Source organism: Dipodomys merriami, unplaced genomic scaffold (genome assembly GCF_024711535.1).
Source record: "Dipodomys merriami isolate MVZ:Mamm:240054 unplaced genomic scaffold, mDipMer1.0.p SCAF_62, whole genome shotgun sequence".
NCBI classification, from domain to species: Eukaryota; Metazoa; Chordata; class Mammalia; order Rodentia; family Heteromyidae; genus Dipodomys; species Dipodomys merriami.
Window position 1 is genome coordinate 1903503 of NW_027206202.1, and position 6000 is coordinate 1909502.

A 6000-nucleotide genomic window follows, 5' to 3' on the forward strand; every position below is an offset into this window, starting at 1 on the left:
ATTCTGATAATTTTTTTTGGTGACTATTCTCATTGCTTATATGAAGAAATGATTTTTTTTTTTTTTTTGCCAGTCCTGTGCTTGAACTCTGGGCCTGGGCGCTGTCCCTCAGCTCCTCAGCTCAAGGCAAGCGCTCTACCACTTGAGCCACAGCACCACCTCCGGCTTTTTCTGCTTATGTGGTGCTGAGGAATGGAACCCAGGGCTTCATGCATGCAAGGCAAGAACTCTACCACTGGGCCACCTTCCCAGCCCGAAGAAATGAATTTTTACAGGTTCTTACTTTGACATTTTTGCTGGCCCTACAGAAGTCAACTCTTACTATTAATGTTCAAACAACCATCAACATAAGTTCCTCCACCTGTGCTTCTGCTTCGTTCTATGGTTTGCAGATTTCCTGAAAGACTTGTCTATTTCTGACCTCAAGGCAAGAGTAAGTTAATACCTTAGGGCTCCTGTGTCTGACAGTGTGGTAATCCTTCTGTGATGCTAGAGATAAGGGAAGGGAGATTGATTTAGCAAGAAATTTCAGTGCTCCCCCATTTACTGCTCACAAGTAAGCTAAGGAATCTAGCCTGGTGCTGGTGGCTAATGAATGCTTCTAATCCTAGCTACTCAAGAGCAGAGATCTGAGGATCGTGGTTTGTAGCCAGCCAGGCAGAAAAGTCCCTATGAGACTCTTCTCTCCAATAAACTACTCAAAAAGTCAAAAGTGGTGCTGTGGCTCAAGTGGTAGAGTGCTAGCCTTGAGCACAAAGAGGCTCAAAGACAGTGCTCAAGATCTTAGTTCAAGCTCCAGGACCAGCGAAGAGAAGAAGAAGAAGAGGAGGAGGAGGAGGAGGAAGGAAGGAAGGAAGGAAGGAGAAGAAAGAATATGCAATCGCAATCTTTTTTTTTTTTTGGGGGGGGTCCGGTTATGGGGCCTGAACTCTGGGCCTGGGTGCTGTCCCTCAGCTCTTCAGCTCAAGGCTAGCACTCTACCACTTGAGCCACAGTGCTACTTCCGGCTTTTTTCTTTTTGCTTATGTGGTGCTGAGGAATCGAACCCAGGGCCTCAGGCATGCAAGGCAAGCACTCTACCACTGAGCCACCTTCCCAGCCCTGCAATCACAATCTTGAACTTTGCTAAGGAGACTAATGCTAAAATAACGGGTAAATATGTGGTTTAGTGGTAGAATGCTTGCCTAGCTCGCATGAAGCCCTGGGTTCGCTTCCTCAGTGCCCCATAAACAGAAAAACCCAGAAGTGGCGCTGTGGTTCAAGTGGTAGAGTGCTAGCCTTGAGAAAAGAAGCTCAGGGACAGTGCCCAGGCCCTGAGTTCAAGCCCAAAGATTGGCAAAAATAAATAAAAAATAAAAACTGTAATGAGGACTGGGTGCTGGTAGCTCACACCTATAATCCTAGCTACTCAAGAAGCTGAGATCTGAGGATTCTGACTAGAAGCCAGCCTGGGCAGAAAAGTCTGTAAGACTCTTATCTCCAGTAAAAAACTACCCTCAAGAAAAGCCAGAAATGGAGCTCTGGTTCAAGTGGTAGATCTCTAACCTTGATCAAAAGAAGCTCAGGGAGGGGCTGGGAAGGTATCTCAGTGGTAGAGCACTTGCCTTGCATGCCTGAGGCCCTGGGTTGATTCCTCTGCACCACATAGAAATGGAGTTCTGGTTCAAGTGGTAGATCTCTAACCTTGATCAAAAGAAGCTCAGGGAGGGGCTGGGAAGGTAGCTCAGTGGTAGAGCACTTGCCTTGCATGCCTGAGGCCCTGGGTTTGATTCCTCAGCACCACATAAACAAAAAGAAAAAAGCCGGAAATGGCGCTAAGGCTCAAGTGGTAGAGCGCTAGCCTTGAGCTGAAGAGCTGAGGGGCAGCGCCCAGGCCCAGAGTTCAGGCCCCACGACCGGGCCCCCCCCCAAAAAAAATAAAAGAAGCTCAGGGACAATACCAGGCCCTGAGTTCAAGCTCCAGAACCAGCACACAGAACACAGAACACACACACACACACACACACACACACACACACACACACACACACACACACACAGAGTCATTAGGGCAAGAGCAACATTTACCCATTCCCAGTGTGTTTTCTATTTTTTTTTTTTAATTTCTTGAGGTTTTTCTACAGTGGTTCCAAAACTATACATAGGGTTTCTTCTAGCATCTTCAGGGATGGACTCGATTCAGACCTGCAATCTTGGACATTTTCTCCTCTTTGGGGTTTCCACTCCTCTTGCTATAATCTTAGGGCATTTTCATTGTTAGCATCATTCTCTTTGCTGAAGAGACAAAGCGGACAAAGGCTGAACAGTTCTGCTTTCTCTCAGTCATCTGTTTCTGTTACACCATCTTCTCTCAGCAATGGGCTTATTTCTTCCTTCTGCTTGTTCCAAATATAGCCTGGGTGCTGTTGATAACAAGTTTTGTAATCTTAGCTCATTCCCAGCTACAGCCAGATGGACACTGTTCTCATACGTTCATACTGTTTTTTTGGGGTGTGGTTTTCATTGGCTTCAGGGTGTGTGTGTGTGTGTGTGTGTGTGTGTGTGTGTGCGCGCGCGCGCGCGCCAGTACCAGGGCTTGAACTCAAGGCCTTCTCATTTTGTATGGCTTAGCTTGCTCATATCTAGTGTTCTACTACTTGAGCCACACCTCCAGTCTGGCATTTTGCTGGTTTATTGAAGATAGTCGCATTGACTTTTCTATCTTGGCTGGCTTTAAACTGCCATCCTTTGGGTAGCGAGGATTACAGGTATGAGCCACAGTGCCAGGCTGTAGCTTTTGTGTGTGTGTGCTGGTATTTATTTATTTGTTTGTTTAATTTTTAATTTTTTTGCTAGTCCTGAGGCTTGAACTCAGGGTCTGGGCACTGTCACTGAACTTCTACTTGAGCCACAGCACCACTTCCAGCTCTTTCTGTGTATGTACTGAGACATCAAACCTGGGGCTTCATGCAAGCACTCTACAGCTAAGCGACCTTCCCAGCCCCCTGGTTAATTTTTTTGTTGTTGTTGTTGGTTATGGGGCTTGGACTCTGGGCCTGGGCGCTGTCCCTCAGCTCTTCAGCTCAAGGCTAGCACTCTACCACTTGAGCCACAGCGCCACTTGCAGCTTTTTCTGCTTATGGGGTGCTGAGGAATTGAACCCAGGGCCTCATGCATGCCAGGCAAGCACTCTACCACTGAGCCACCTTCCTAGCCATCCCCTCCTCCCCGCTGGGTTATTTTTAAAAATGGAATCTCCCATCCTTCCCAGGCAAGTGTTAGACCATGACCCACTGTTTTGTTTCCACGGCAGGTGGGATAACAGATATGGCACCACACCCAGTTTCTTCCCTTAAGAGAGAATCTATTGGGCTTTTCTGTCCAGGATGCCCTGAAACCATGATCCTTCTGATTTCAGCTTCTCTTGAGTAGCTAGGATGACAGACATGAGCCATTGCCTAGCTAGTCACTCTCTAAAGTTAGCAATGCATGTGTTGGGAAATCTATGAGGCTTATCATGAAAAACTGGGGCTTCCCTATCACCTGCTTCCTGTTCCGCAGAGACAGAAACATTTAACCCTTTAGCTCATTCTTTTGCACTCAGCTTTGTGTCTCTAAATAGCACACTCATACTACTATTGATTTCTTTTGTTGTTTTAGGTATTATCTGTTGTTTTCTGGTTTTGGAGTGGAACTCAGGGCTTCCCATTTATCTACCATGTTAAAAGTTATTGTTTGCTTTTGTTTTTGTCAGTTGTGGGGCTTGAACTCAGGGCCTAGGCGCTGTCCCTAAGCTTTTCTCTCAAAGCTAGCACTCTACCACTTTGAGCCACAGTGGCACTTCTGTCTTTCTGGTGGTTAACTGGAGATAAGAGTCTCATGGTCTTTTCAACCCTGGCTGCTGGTTTTGAACCACAATAATCAAATCTCAGGGGCTGGGAAGGTGGCTCAGTGGTAGAGTGCTTGCCTTGCATGCCTGAGGCCCTGGGTTCCATTCCTCAGCACCACATAAGCAAAAAGAAAAAAGCTGGAAGTGGCTCTGTGGCTCAAGTGGTAGAGCGCTAGCCTTGAGCTGAAGAGCTGAGGGACAGCGCCCAGGCCCAGAGTTCAGGTCCCACGACCGGACCCCCCCAAAAAAAAAAAAGAAGAAGACTGGAATTTTTTCTGAGGAGGGGGGACAGGACAGGTGCTAGTCCTGGAGCTTAAAATCAGGGCCTGGGCGCTGTCCTTGAGCTCTTTTGCTCAAGGCTAGTGTTCTACCACTTGAGCCACAGCGCCACTTCCAGTTTTCCTTTGGTTTATTGGAGATAAGAGTTTCATGGACTTGCCAGGCATCAGTGGCTCATGCCTGAAGTCCTAGCTACTCAGGAGGATGAGATCTGAGGATTGTAGTTCAAAGCCAGCCCAGGCAGGAAACTCCGTGAGACTCTTATCTCCAATAAACCACTAGAAAACTAGAAGTGGTGCTGTGGCTCAAGTGGTAGGGCACTTGCCTTGAGCTGAAGAGCTGAGGAACAGCGCCCCATGACCGACAAAAAAAAAAAGAGTTTCATGGGCTTTCCTGCCCAGGCTTGCTTTGAACCTAGATCCTCAGATCTCAGCCTCCTGAGTAGTTAAGATTACAGGCGTGAGCCACCAGCTCCCAGCTATGTTTTTTTTTTTTAATTGTTTTTAAAGATAAGCATCTCAGGGACTTTCCTGCCAAGGCTGGCTTTGAACCATGATTCTCACTCAGATCTCAGCCTCCTGAGTAGGATTACAGGCAGGAGGCCACTGGTGCCAGCGACCACTGGATTTCTTGCTAGAGGGAAGGAGAATATTTGATCATGTTACTCATTTTCAGAGTGTTTTCATCAAACGTTTACACATTTGAATGTTAATGAAGACATTGACAAATATAGACAAAGTGTGATAATTGGTACTGCTTCCTGATAAGAGCACCAGTTGGTGTTGGTGATGTCATTTGATTGCACCAGAGGTGCTGGGTGAAGGGGAACGGATATAAAGGCTGTACCTGCTGTCTGAGCATCACAAGTTAATTTTAAGAAAAAGGCAAATATTAGCAAAGACTCAGCAGTGTAGGCATTGAGAACATAGAGCTCACTCACCAACTGCTGCACTTTAGATGTGAGATATTAGCCAGGCACTAGTGGCTCACACCTCTCATCATAACTACTCAGATGGCTGAGATCTGAAGACTGAGATTTGAAGCCAGTCCAGTTCAAGAAACTCTCATTGCCGGGCACTGGTGGCTCACGCCTGTAATCCTAGCTACTCAGGAGGCTGAGATCTGAGGATGGAGGTTCAAAGCCAGCCAGCCCAGGCAGGAACATCCCATGAGATTCTTATCTCCAATTAACCACTAGAACACTGGAAGTGGTGCTGTGGCTCAAGTAGTAGATTGCTAGCCTTGAGTCAAAGAGCTAAGGACAGCACGCACGCCCAGAGTTCAAGCCCCACAACTGACAAAAAAGAAATGAAAAGAAAAGAAACTTTTATCTCCAATTAACCAGCAAAAGATCAGAAGTAGATGTGGGTCAAGTGGTAGAGCACCAGTCTTGAGTGAAAAAGTCAAGGGCTAGTATGAAGCCTTGAATTTAAGCACACATACACACAAAAATTAAAATAAAACTAACCAAGTCTAGTCATTATTCAATACATACTAAGAATCCCTGGTATCAAACACTGCTACATATGAATCAAAGATGACTTCCTGCCTTCCTGATAAGCCTATATATAAGAAAATAATAATATGGCCAGGTGCTAGTGGGCCCATCTGTAATCCTAACTATTCAGGAAGCTGAGATCTGACGATTGTAGTTTAAAGCCAGCCCCAGCAGGAGACTTTTTTTTTTTTTTTTGACAGCCTTGGGGCTTGAGCTCAGGGGGTCATGGGGCTTGAACTCTGGGCCTGGGTGCTGTCCCTCTACTCTTCAGCTTAAGGCAGGTGCTCTACCACTTGAGCCAGAGTGCCCACTTCAGACTCTTTTTTTTTTTTTTGTCGGTCATGGGGCTTGAACT